This window comes from Triticum dicoccoides, chromosome 5A (assembly GCF_002162155.2).
Source record: "Triticum dicoccoides isolate Atlit2015 ecotype Zavitan chromosome 5A, WEW_v2.0, whole genome shotgun sequence".
Lineage (NCBI taxonomy): Eukaryota > Viridiplantae > Streptophyta > Magnoliopsida > Poales > Poaceae > Triticum > Triticum dicoccoides.
The window spans coordinates 602,025,252-602,038,935 of record NC_041388.1 but is presented as its reverse complement, the minus strand read 5'-3'; the positions used below and the strand labels follow the sequence as shown (position 1 = coordinate 602,038,935).

The following is a 13,684-nucleotide window of genomic DNA, read 5'->3' as shown; positions in this document are numbered from 1 at the left end:
CTGAAACATAATAGATAATCCAAAACAAAGAGTAAACAAGGTATTAATCATTACTCAAGTTTATTTTACAATGTACGTGCACACACGTCAAGACCAGCACATCCATATAATTTAGCATGCTAATGGCTTTCAAACTTCAAGCAGAAGGTATCCCGGCTACTTCGTGAGTTGACCGTATAATATAATCAACCTGTGTATGAGTGAAATCAGTCTGTCTATTTGTTCCGGTGAGATGCCCATGCGCCTACCCATCTCAATCGTGTTTTCCAAAATAAAGGCACCATCTTGATCACAACGAAATTTACTTCTACTTGGTCATGTTAGTCATATGTTGTTGGACGTAGTCAGTAATCAGTTGAGCCTGAAAAGCAGTCGCTAACCAATCAAGCACTGTAAGGGCTGATGGGCCTTTCTTCTATCATAAGACTAACTTTCTTCTATGAAGCTGATAGGCGTTTCAATTTTTATGGTGTACTCTTGAAGATCTGATAGCTAGATATGTTCTCAAGAAATAAGATGAAGCTAAGATGCTACTACATGACTAATTATACCCACCACCAAAGTAACAATAGTAAGAATCAAGCTGCTACTAAGAGTTTAATTGCAAACGTACGACAATTTGTGTTTGGGTCACTCTTATTTGTGAGCCTTTTTTCTTGGTAAATTTTTGACGTCTGTTGCTCCAGTCCAAGGTGACATCCTCCCATGACGAACTTAGGTTTGCTGTGTGGCTAAGTCGTCAGAGATGTCTTGTCCGACGACCGGCAGCCACACATGAGGGCGTTCTTGGGGATCAGGAACTTGTCATCCTCTCATGATCACGAGGTATGCCAGTTCATAGTAGTATTGCCAGAACCAGGATTCTAAGTAATTTTTAAAGAATGGAACACAACTCAATCTTGTCGACAGTCCAGAGTTTTTAGAAGAAAGCACAATATCCTTACCTAAACAATGTACCGCAAAATGCCATCTCAAGGTGTAGATCTACCTGCTTTCCGGCAACCATTTTCCTCCTTTCACACTGCACCAAAATTTAAGACTCGCTCAGATTCAGATCACATAAAATAAAGCCGGTGGGAATAGCTGGGAGTGGGAGGTGGGAGGGAGGATGAAAAAAACGGTGTTGGTGGGACGAAATTTAACCGGTGAGCGGAGACTACCAACTAAGACATTAGGAGTACAGATGACCGGATGACGGGTACCTCACCTTCGCCATGGCGCCCCCTCTGCTTCACACCGTACTTTCCCATGAACTGCCAAGGATGAGTCCCCTGCCAACCACCCTGCTCTCCGCCCTGATCCCCCCTCGTGTTCATGTCCATCCACCACGGCCATCAAGGGGGTCGAGGCGTGCGCCACCCATAACGCCCCCAGCCAAGAAGGTAGATCTGATATCTCTTGAGCCATTGTCATAGTGTCTGTTATTAAGTCTTGAAGCAACCAACCAGTACATTTACCCTTATGTCATAACCAAGAAAATGTACGACTTGATGAAAAATGCATGAACCACTCGCTCATGCAATTTGCTGTAAATCAATCTCTAATGAAATGCAATTTGCCATATTTTCTGAAGTAGGGAAATAATTTCACGCATACAACAGACCAATCCCAACCCCGTCCCTCTCACTCTCGGCCCTCACCCTTATCACAAAATCCACTAACTATTGTTCTAAATAAGCCAGTGATTGACGCCACCGTGGCAACACAGCAGCAAGGGACAAGGGCGGCAACAACCTTCCTATCTTAATGCTAGTCACCCGAGGCTCTACGATCCCTTACCATCAAAATCCTTCATTGCACAATCTCGAAGAAAGTAGCTTATTGGAAACAAAGAGGAAAAGTTAGAGCTTCCATCCAGAGGAATGAGAGCACAAAATATTTCCATGGCTCTGCCTCTCAAAGGTTTAGGAAAAATAAAACTCAAACCCTCGTTCCAAATGGAGTCGAGTTCTCTAACCACACCAAAAAAATAACCCAACACACTAACTTTTACAAGGATACACTATTAAGTCATAGTACACCTATAGGGTTTCGTTTGGAGGGGATTTATAGTCTGGGGTAAAATTCACAGGCCGGACGCACTAATGAAATTGAGGTGGGTAATTAATAGGGTGTTTCCTATTTAGCGTGGCAGGCACCAGTTATAGCCACAGAAGCATCATCTTATACATGTATGTAACACAGCCTAGCTAGTCAAACAAAGAGATTGTAGCTTACTCAACAGATAATTCCTTCAAGACAGGAAGAGGATAGAAGCTTAACTCCAGTTGTTTATGAGAAATATAATATGCTCTTGGATATGCAACTTTAGAATATTTAGAAGACCTGCAGTTTATTAATTATCACTACATCACAACCATTGCAAATGGTGGCATGCCACTTGAAGTTCTCTGAAAATTCGCATGATTACTTGGCTCTCTTGTGACTTGGCAAGATTACAAAGCTTTGTGTGAAAGTTTCAGGACATCATTGAATGAGAGAGGGCATGTCTTACATATTAGTAACTTCTGTGTTGAAATTGTGAGTTATCATGCAAGTACCTGAAGCAGGATATCCGCAATTGTAAACATCATGACATATTTAAACCTCTCGACCTTCCGTTTTCATGTCTGCATAGGCACTAAGGACCAAGTCATACTTGTTTCAATTGAAGGGACAACTTTAAAACATTTCTTCTCTGCCTTGGTGAACATCATGACATCTTTAAACCAAAGAAAATGCATGATAATGTAGAGAACTGAACATGGACAGTTGGAAAAAAGAACCTCACTAATTCAGATTGACTACAATCAGTCCAAAAGTCAGATTTCAGACCAAGGCAAACCAGGAGAAGTGATACTACCATATTAGGTAATTGACCACATACGACACTATACATCAATGAATCGGGATCATCACAGCATGTAATAACAAAAAACTAATGGCATGGCCTCCCTTATAAATCACACCAAGATGAAAAATAGTTACAAGCAGGGTCTAATAGTTTATTGGAGAGAGGAAAGGTAGCAGTTCCATTTATCCTTAGAAGACGATCAATTAGAAATTATGCACAAACAAATCACTTATTATACTATTTGACTCTGACTTCTATAACATGTATGAATCTGCTTTAAAATCTTTTCTAAATTGGCCCGACTTACACCAGAATGAGCTACACAAATGATGTGATGAATGTGCTATTAGTGATACCTGGCAGGAGGCAATCATTAGTCGAAAGATGGGAAAGTGTCACATGTATACTAACAGATATTGTGTACATTTCCTTGTTTGAATATTCCTGCTCCACTCTAAATATGTTTGAATGAATTATGCGGCAAGCTACTAAAGGAAAACAATACTTATCTCTTTGGGCTTACTCTCCTTGAGCCATTGATTTCTCATTTTGTCAAAAAAAATCTTGATCTAATCCCACTTCCCTAAGCACATATAACAATTCTGGTCTATTTTTACTCTAGCCCATTTATGCAATCCACCAAAGATGTTGAATAGAACCTTTAGTCTGCCAATCCATGAATGATGTGTGTAGAAAGGGTGGTGCACTGGTTTTGTGAAAAAAAAACTTCCGGTCACAATTTACTAAAATCTGAATGAGTAAATCAAATCATGTACCACAGATTCTTTAGTTTTTCAAACTTCCTATACAAAATTAGATCAATGGATATCATAATTCAGTATACTTCTTAAGTAATCAATCACCTGAGGATAGAGCCTCTCCAACCGGTAGTAGTAAGACTCTTTGTTGATGGACACTATTCTACAACATTCTTCATCTTCTTAGTAAAAGCCTTCAGGCCATCGATCCAGTTGTAGCCGACGCCGTCACTGAGCTGCATTCCTTCTGCCTACACAAGATACAATGTGAAGGGGAACATTGCAGTTGCAGAAAGCGTTAGTTCAGAATGCAGCCGATGTGCAGGCGACCGAGGGCCCCTACTCCATGGCATCGACCACCGCTCCTTGGCCACGACCACCGCTTCAGACCGCTCCAGCTGGGTTCTGCTTCATGTTCAACGTCGTCCTCCAACAGTGGGAGCACACACGCAGGCCATGAAGGATGGGAGGCGACGGCGACGACTTGAGCAGGAGGATGGAGACAATACGAGCAGGAGGACGGAAACAGCCATATGGAGGCGATCAGAACATTTGCACACAAAAAAGTGAAGGGCCAGAAAGTGTGCAAAACTGGGTGAAAAGCAATGAAAACAAATAGAGTAGTAATGTAAAGGGAAGGGGGCAATTGGCGACAGCCAGGAAGCAGGGACCGTGCGGTGCATAGTCGTGGTCGGGCTGGAGCGCGGGTCCTCGTCCTCCTCTGCGTCACCGTCATCTTCTCGCCTACTATTTGAAATCGGAAAAAACGCAAATCAATCACACACAAATCGACAAACCAGGATAGAAAAAGAATATTTGAACAGAGTCGTCTTTCAGCATACATAATGGTGCTTACTTGTGCTTGGACTCAACCTGCATACATGAGTGAGTACAGCGCTCAACAACCAAGGAGAAGGACAGGAACAACATCTGGAGAGAGCTATCTTCTACATAAACAGCCATATGGAGGCGGTCAAAACGTTTGCACACACAAAAGCAATGAAACTAAATATTAGTTCTTTGAAGGAGAGGGAGAGGGAGGAGCTACCCAAGCAAAGGGAAGGGTAGGCAGGAAGCAGGGGCCTTTGTGCAGTGCGTCGTAGTGGTCGTGCTCGAGCTCGGTGCCTCGTCATCTTTGGCGTCGTCGTCATCCTTGCCTGCTATTTGGAATCGTAAAAAACGCAAATCGATCGCACACAAATCAATGGGGTGAATCGAAAGAGGAAAGGCGAGAGGCAGATCGAACCTTGGGAGTCAACGCCGGCGGTGGCTGTAGGGAGCTGGATACCGAGGCTGGTCAGGCGAGAACAAATCCGGCGCCTGCGTCCTTGGAGGTCGAGGAAACGGAGGCGCACCGACGTTCGTCGCCGCCGCGCTCGTCCCGACCGGCGGCTGCAGCAGGGTGCGCCATCCCGTTCCCCGATTCGACGACCTGTTGGACTCGTCGCTGGCGAATCCTGCGGTGCGAATCCCGTGCCGCACCTCCAGCCCAGTCCCCACAGGCACGAGCTAGGGTTACGGCCGCGAGGAGGGAAATTTCGTGGGTTTGACGCGTCCGCGAGGGAGAGAAGGAGAGGGGAGGAGGAGATCCGACGGTGGGGTAGACGGTGGAGGATGGGAGGTCGCCGGTGGGCTGAGGGAGGGGCGCGCATAGGCGGCATGGGCGGCCGGGATGGATCCGGACGCGGTCTGGGCGTACTGGTGGATCTGGCATGCGATCCGGCGGCGGCGGAGTCAGATCTGTGTGAACGAGGGATCGATCCCAGTTGTTTTCGATAGGATGACGAAAATAAACCGGAATGTGATGACGAAAAAAACCCGGCGGTGGGAGTATGACGAAAAAAAACCAGCGAAAATTGACCAGATGACTATTCACCAAGTCGTCCATTAGGAGTAGAGATGTCTGAGTTGGTAGAATTGAGTCCACGGTTTATTTTCGTCCGATTTATTTTTGTCTCACATCCCATCATCGTATCTCCTTACGTTGATTTTTTTTACCGTCACAATAAAAACTTACCTAATATTTTCAAAGTTTCCTAACTAGACAAATTATAAACGGGCAGTAACTAACAGCACGTTACCAATCAATAAAATTTAAATTCATGACAATCAATTTCAAATCCTAATTTTCAAACTTACCTAACTAGGCATGTCACAAACAGGCAGGTATTGATATCACGTTACCAAACAATAAAGCCTTATTTTCATGAAAATCAATTTAAAATCCTAACTTTCCTAACGCATCGATTGTTACCTTTCCTAATCTCTACACTTAGTACATCATTCGTTCGTACCCAACGTACCATCGATCGAAGGCATCCCCGCTACCAATTTTTTTACCGCTTCTTTGACGCTCGTCGGTTCGTCCCTGCCCGCACACCCATACATGGGCCAAGCCCTGCAAAAGAATGAGATCCAACCCACGTCTCTGTGTCAACAAAAGCACGACATGCTAGGGTTAGCAGCCACCAGCCACACCCGCCACTCGATCGGCTCCTCCGCGGGTACCATCATGCTCTCGCGCACGGCACTGGCCGTTGTCCTCAATGCCCTCTCACACCCGCCAATGCACCACTGGCCCACATCGCTTTTGCTGCCTCTCCTTAGGCTGGTCATAATGGGAAGTATCATATACTAGTATCATGCATATGATACTAGTGTATGATACTACATCCATAGTACACAGTATCATAGGTGGTATTATTTATTGTCATGCACGACACATAGTAGTATCACATTTATTATGTTATGGTATCTACCTATGTTACTATAACCATCTCTCTTCTTTAATTGCTTGCCACATAAGCATGTTTGCGAGTCCTAAGTGCATGATACTAATATGTTACCCCCACTATGACTAGCCTTATCGACACCTCCTCGCCGGTCTTCCTCATCCTCCGTCCTCCGTCGTCGCGCAGCACATCATTGCCATGGACTCAAACTTCTGATGCTACGGGTAAGCTGGATCGAATCCCACCCCGAGGGTTCGACCTTCTCGACACGAGGCTGCAGTGAGTTGTAGAACTCCCCGGCGACAAGCCCAACAGCGTTGTACTTTGCCCGCACAAGCACCATTGGGTCAACATCGATGCCAGCGGCTGCGGCCATGCTATAGGAAATTCCATATCATGATGCATATAAATTGGATCCGTAGGTGGATTAGGATAATAGGGTTCAGACGATGATTTTTCTATGCTTCCCCTATGTTGGGTTCGGTTTTGCATTATTCAGTTTTGCTAATCTGTGTTTTTGCAATGTACCTTGCATTTTTTAGTATACTGATTTCAAAAATTGAATCATTTTCTATTGATCAGATTCATTAAGCTCCAACCGAGCAAGAAGTTTCAGTCCACCTATACTCATGGCCTCCCCTTCTGGTTTGGTAACTCACGTGCCCATTTTGTCTTGAAGATAGCATAAACTAATCTTTTATCAGGCCACAAATGCCATGCCCTAGCACTGCCAAAATCCTTTTTTCATGTGTGAACCATATACACAAAAGTGCATGATACATGCCGAAATCTGGAGCTCACTTTTAGAATAGCTGACTTTTTTCACCCAACAAGTGAACTTAGGAAAGCTGTTTTTTTTTCTTTTGTTATGAATTTTTTCAGTCTTTTGGGTTAACAACTGGATTTTCTTTCCCCTTTAGGTTGCATAAGTGCAACTGCAACTGTATACGTTCACTAACGACAACACTCATAGATAAAAATACACGTCTATTACATGTTGATGTTGCCCGCTCTTGTTATATATTTTTTTTGCAGTGGGCGCTCTGTTCAATCATGGTCCATGCTATGTTTAATGCATATGTCGGATCCAAATCAATATGAGATTATTGCAGCTTGTCTAACCACATTCGGACTCCAAATTTTAAGTTTTTGTCTTGCTGTCAGGTGGAGTCGGGCCTTGGCAATCTAAACAAGCTTTATGCAACTGACACTCTTGTTGATCCCTTATCACTCTTTTAAGCCGTTTTGAGCGCAAGGTTGAGATAGTTGGGGCCTATAACTGTGTTTTGGTGAGCTTCTGTCAAGTGCTTTGATAGAGGAAATGATGATATAAAGAATAAGGAGAAAGACATGCTGACAGCACATCCGATTCCAATTATCATCACACTGTGTACTAATATATGCTCTCAATGATAACGTGCCAACTTGAGTTGACGACACACATAGCATGTTCTTCTGTAGTATAATTATACACTATAAAATTATTTTATGCTTACCTTTTCTGGAATTTCAGAGTTGAAAGGACATGAAGTTTCGATGCGAGGGGAGTTAATTTTTGGTGCCTTTGTTTCATAAAAAATGTTGGTAGCATTTAGAACTATGTTTAGTTGGTGCAACAGGAAATAATCGCTGGTTAAAATATACAAGGAGTCTCTCTATTGGAAGGGAAAAAAATGTTACACACCATTTATTTTTCTGCTCGCTTATGCATGAAATGTATCATTTGGCCTTAATTTAATGTATTGCACTTTTCTTCGTTGCTCTCTGTTCTTCAATAAGTTAGAATCATATAGAACCTGATATTTCTTGGTGATGTCTTTAGAACCATGAATGTCATTTTGCAATGAAGGCTTGTAACCACTCGGAAATGTTTGCCCTGATGTATCAAGTTGTCATGGGGGTGATCTAGAGGTGAAAGCTAGCAAGCCATCTCCGGATATTTTCCTTACTGCTATAAGGAGGTTTGAGGTATTAGAATTATTGTTTTAGAGGTCCTTTTCTTACTAGCAAGCTTAATGCGGAACACTTAGATTTCAGTACTTGTTTTTTTAACCATGTGTGACGCCCGGATATTTAAGATACAGTAATACCCTGCTAATGATGCCACGTCACCACGATCACTGTTGCTAATCTCGCGTTAGTTCAGAACCGATCCAAATTCAAATTTAAATAACGCCAAATTATTAATTTTTCAAACAGTAAAACAAAATGTTCGCTGGGTTGCAAACATTCGCTAATAATTTGTCATGAAAGAATCAACATTTGTCAGGATAATAAAATGCCCCTAAGCTATTTTTAACTGACCCATAAAGCTTTTAACTGAACCATCTCAATTTGAGTAAATATCTAAACTATTAAAAAAATATTTGGAACTTATTGTACAAACTCTAAATATTGCCTAATATTTATGTGCTAAATTGCACTTTTAACTATACTCATTTTTGCTCAAATTAACATAAAATGGTAACTAAATATGAAAACAGAAAAAGAAAAGGATAAAAGAGAAATAAAACTAAACTAATTTACTGGGCTTTGTGGCCCTAGCCGAAAGAGCCTAGCCCACCTCCTGTCATCCCATTCCCCTCGCTACAGGAACAGGAGGGGGGCCGTGGCAGCCATCGGCCGACTCCCCCTCACCTACATAGCCTCGGCGCCCTCCCGGAACCCTAGTCCCCTTCTTCCTCGCGCCCCCATCTTCCCCCACGCACCACTTCTTCCTCCCTGCGACATCCAAGAACAGCCACCGCCGCGCCATCATCGTTCTCGTGGCCACCGGCATCCCCTCACTGCATCGCCATGTCCAGGAGGCCGCGCCATCCTCTTCTTCGTCAACTACGGGCATGGGTTCGAGCTTCCTCGTGCCACAACGTCGCCATCTAGCCATCTTCTTCAACCTCGGGACGCCGGCTTCCATCATCGATTCGCCATCCCCGGCGCTTCCCCGAGCCCGGTGATAACCCACAAGTATAGGGGATCGCAACAGTTTTCGAGGGTAGAGTATTCAGCCCAAATTTATTGATTCCACACAAGGGGAGCCAAAGAATATTCTCAAGTATTAGCAGTTGAGTTGTCAATTCAACCACACCTAGATAACTTAGTATCTGCAGCAAAGTATTTAGTAGCAAAGTAATATGGAAGTAATGGTAACGATAGCAAAAGTAATATTTTTAGGTTTTGTAGTGATTGTAACAGTAGCAACGGAAAAGTAAATAAGTGAAGAACAATATGTGAAAAGCTCGTAGGCATTGGATCGGTGATGGAGAATTATGTCGGATATGGTTCATCATGTAACAGTCATAACATAGGGTGACACAGAACTAGCTCCAATTCATCAATGTAATGTAGGCATGTATTCCGAATATAGTCATACATGCTTATGGAAAAGAACTTGCATGACATCTTTTGTCCTACCCTCCCGTGGCAGCGGGGTCCTAATGGAAACTAAGGGATATTAAGGCCTCCTTTTAATAGAGTACCGGAACAAAGCATTAAAACATAGTGAATACATGAACTCCTCAAACTACGGTCATCACCGGGAGTGGTCCTGATATTGTCACTTCGGGGTTGCCGGATCATAACACATAGTAGGTGACTATAGACTTGCAAGATAGGATCAAGAACTCACATATATTCATGAAAACATAATAGGTTCAGATCTGAAATCATGGCACTCGGGCCCTAGTGACAAGCATTAAGCATAGCAAAGTCATAGCAACATCAATCTCAGAACATAGTGGATACTAGGGATCAAACCCTAACAAAACTAACTCGATTACATGATAGATCTCATCCAACCCATCACCGTCCAGCAAGCCTATGATGAAATTACTCACGCACGGCGGTGAGCATCATGAAATTGGTAATGGAGGATGGTTGATGATGATGACGGCGACGAATTCCCCTCTCCGGAGCCCCGAACGGACTCCAGATCAGCCCTCCCGAGAGGTTTTAGGGCTTGGCGGCGGATCCGTATCGTAAAACACGATGAATCCTTATCCTTGATTTTTTTCTCCCCGAAAGTGAATATATGGAGTTGGAGTTGAGGTCGGTGGAGTGTCAGGGGGCCCACGAGGTAGGGGGGCGCGCCCCCACCCTCATGGACAGGGTGTGGGCCCCCTAATGTGGATTCTTCTTCCAGTATTTTTAATATTTTCCAAAAATATGTTCCGTGGAGTTTCAGGTCATTCCGAGAGCTTTTGTTTCTGCACATAAATAACACCATGGAAAGTCTACTTAAAACAGCGTCAGTCTGGGTTAGTTCCATTCAAATCATGCAAGTTAGAGTCCAAAACAAGGGCAAAAGTGTTTTAAAAAGTAGATACTATGGAGACATATCAACTCCACCAAGCTTAAACCTTTGCTTGTCCTCAAGCAATTCAGTTGATAAACTGAAAGTGATAAAGAAAAACTTTTACAAACTCTGTTTGCTCTTGTTGTTGTAAATATGTAAAGCCAGCATTCAAGTTTTCTGCAAAGATTATGACTAACCACATTCGCAATAACTCTTAGGTCTCATGTTTACTCATGTCAATGGCATAATCAACTAGCGAGCAATAATAATAAATCTCGGATGACAACACTTTCTCAAAACAATCATGATATGATATAACAGGATGGTATCTTGCTAGCCCTTTCTGAGACCGCAAAATATAAATGCAGAGCACCTTTAAAGATCAAGGACTGACTAGACATTGTAATTCATAGTAAAAGATATCTAGTCATACCCAATATAAATTAATAGTAATGAATGCAAATGACTGCAGCGCTCTCCAGCTAGTGCTCTTTAATAAGAGGGTGATGACTCAACAAAAAAGTAAATAGATAGGCCCTTCGCAGAGGGAAGCAGGGATTTGTAGAGGTGCCAGAGCTCGATTTTGAAATAGAGATAAATAATATTTTGAGCGGCATACTTTCATTGACAACATAACAACCAAGAGATGGCGATATCTTCCATGCTACACACATTATAGGCGGTTCCCAAACAGAATGGTAAAGTTTATACTCCCCCTCCACCAACAAGCATCAATCCATGGCTTGCTCGAAACAACAAGTGCCTCCAACCAGCAACAGTCCCAGGGGGAGTTTTGTTTGCGATTATTTTGATTTAGTTTGCATAAAGCATGGGACTGGGCATCCCGGTGACCAGCCATTTTCTCGTGAGTGAGGAGCGGAGTCCACTCCTCTTGAGAATAACCCGCCTAACATGGAAGATAAGGACAACCCTAGTTGATACATGAGCTATTCGAGCATACAAAACATAATTTCATTTGAAGGTTTAGAGTTTGGCACATACAAATTTACTTGGAACGGCAGGTAGATACCACATATAGGAAGGTATGATGGACTCATATGGAATAACTTTGGGGTTTAAGAGATTGGATGCACAAGCAGTATTCCCAATGCATCCAGTGCATCTCCAATTGTTCTTAGAACAACATCACAAACAAAATGGTACCCAAACTCATTGGGACCAAAGATTTAGAGAACCAACAATACATAGGACAAACTCCACATAAATATGTGCACATAGATATGAAAAATAATTTCATGCACATCTCATCCAATTTGAGACTTGGTGGAGTTTCCCTATATATTGGGTCAAAGAAAGAAAGCATGCCAAAGGAACTACATGAAGTTAATATGCATGCTCAAGACTTTCAAGAACTGATACCAAAATACAAGGAAATACAGAGTGAAAAGGATACCAAATGGAGAAATGATCACTTGGAAGATATCATTAAAAGATACATCAAGGAATGAGATATCCATAGGAACACACAAAATGATATCAAACTCCCAAAAGAGAGGATGGTTCCAAACAAACCAACCTCTCTACAAAGTTTCATGATGGCACAAGTACCAAAAAGAAACGGCTTGCCGTTCACCAACACACACTTAAAATGGATCACAAGATTAGTGTTTTATAGAAAATAGGATAGCTCCCCCACGATTTGTGCATTATAGAGAATTTGCATTTGAATACAAAAAGCACAAGATGGGATCACCACTTTCACTATATCTATACAAACACTAGACAATCTCAAGGAAATAACAAGATCCACAAGTGGTATGGAATACAATGGGAGTTGGCACAATCCTAGGCAAGAGATAAGGCAAATAAAAGCAAAGGCCAATGTAAAGATGATCAATAATTTCTACCACACATAAGTGAGTACAAATTGTCAAAAGACAAGAAGTATTTGGAAATAATTCCGTTGGTAGATAGCAAGGATATCCAACATCATCTTCACACCAAACACAAGCAAATTGCAACTTGTAGAGCTAACATGCCACCTAGGAACAAGACAATTTTTAATATCAATTCTAGGTGACAATATCTCAATTGTACACATTTTCTAGGTTTGTAATATGCACATAGCATATTACTCCCCCATAATGTGATACCAATAAAAACTTAACAAGAGGCAATAAGAGGATCCAACAAGAGATAATTAATGGACTATTTAGAATTTGAATTTCTCATGAGAAGACATACCACATAGTGACTAGATAAGCTTGCAATATCAATAGTAGGTGGTATTCCTCATGTCCACACATTTGTGGGACCATGAGGTGCACAAAGCACATCACTCACCCAAAATGGGATGTTCCATTAATCTCTCACACGAGCCAATTAAGATATAAACAAGATGCAAAAGGCTCAACGCATGACACACACGTACATGATGTGCAAACCAACACACACATACTTGATTGCTCAAGATAATCAAGTTGGAAGCACAACATATACAAACACATGCAAGGAACGAAACCAAACATGCAAAGGGGCAAGTAACTATCAATGTAAACACTTTAAGCACGAGTTACCACAAGGAGGAACATTGGATATAAGATAGAAACTTGATAATCTGAATGACTTGGCTTGAGACAATATGAATGATGAAAATCCCCGTTAATTCTTCATAATGTAACCAAGTCCCCAATGCCCTCCCTAGACACCTATTGATCAAGTTCGAGCTAGTTGGTCCCCAACCAAGTTGGGTCCTAAGAGGTTAGTCACAATAGGCTTGGCAACCCAAATGATTCTTTTCTTAACACCACTTTGAGTACCAATAGACTTGGCAAACACATTGCCAACCTTATCCTTCCCAAGAGAATAGATATCATCAATAATAATTGGGTTGGAGTTACCACTAGTGCATGAAGAAGCGAGGTGACCTTTCTCACGACATAGGTAGCAACGTCTACTCTTCACTTTCTTCTCACTTGATTTCTCAACTTGAGAAGCATTAGCTCGAGTTTTCTTGGGAAGAGACCTTTCTTCAACTTGAGGTTGAGCATGAGATTGAACTTGTGGCCGCTTCCCTTGTTGCTTGTCACTAATGGCCTTCTTCTTCAAT

The 13,684-nt window shown here is 42.3% G+C and overlaps 1 long non-coding RNA gene across 8 annotated transcripts in view; it reads right to left on the bottom strand.

The window, feature by feature from the left end:
- Positions 1 to 5,321, bottom strand: part of LOC119303266 — a 7,575-nt gene extending 2,254 nt beyond the window's left edge. Inside the window, exons 1-7 of one of the 8 annotated variants that reach the window (XR_005147866.1) lie at positions 4,838 to 5,321; positions 4,640 to 4,748; positions 4,448 to 4,538; positions 3,697 to 4,338; positions 2,541 to 3,539; positions 1,208 to 2,325; positions 945 to 1,021 (exon numbers count right to left, since the gene is read on the bottom strand). This is a non-coding gene — a long non-coding RNA (uncharacterized LOC119303266). Of the gene's footprint in view, positions 1 to 944; positions 1,022 to 1,202; positions 3,540 to 3,696; positions 4,339 to 4,433; positions 4,539 to 4,639; positions 4,749 to 4,837 lie in introns of all 8 variants that reach the window. The other 7 variants (XR_005147871.1, XR_005147867.1, XR_005147869.1 and 4 more) reach the window with 7 other exon arrangements.
- Positions 5,322 to 13,684: the final 8,363 nt, after the last annotated feature.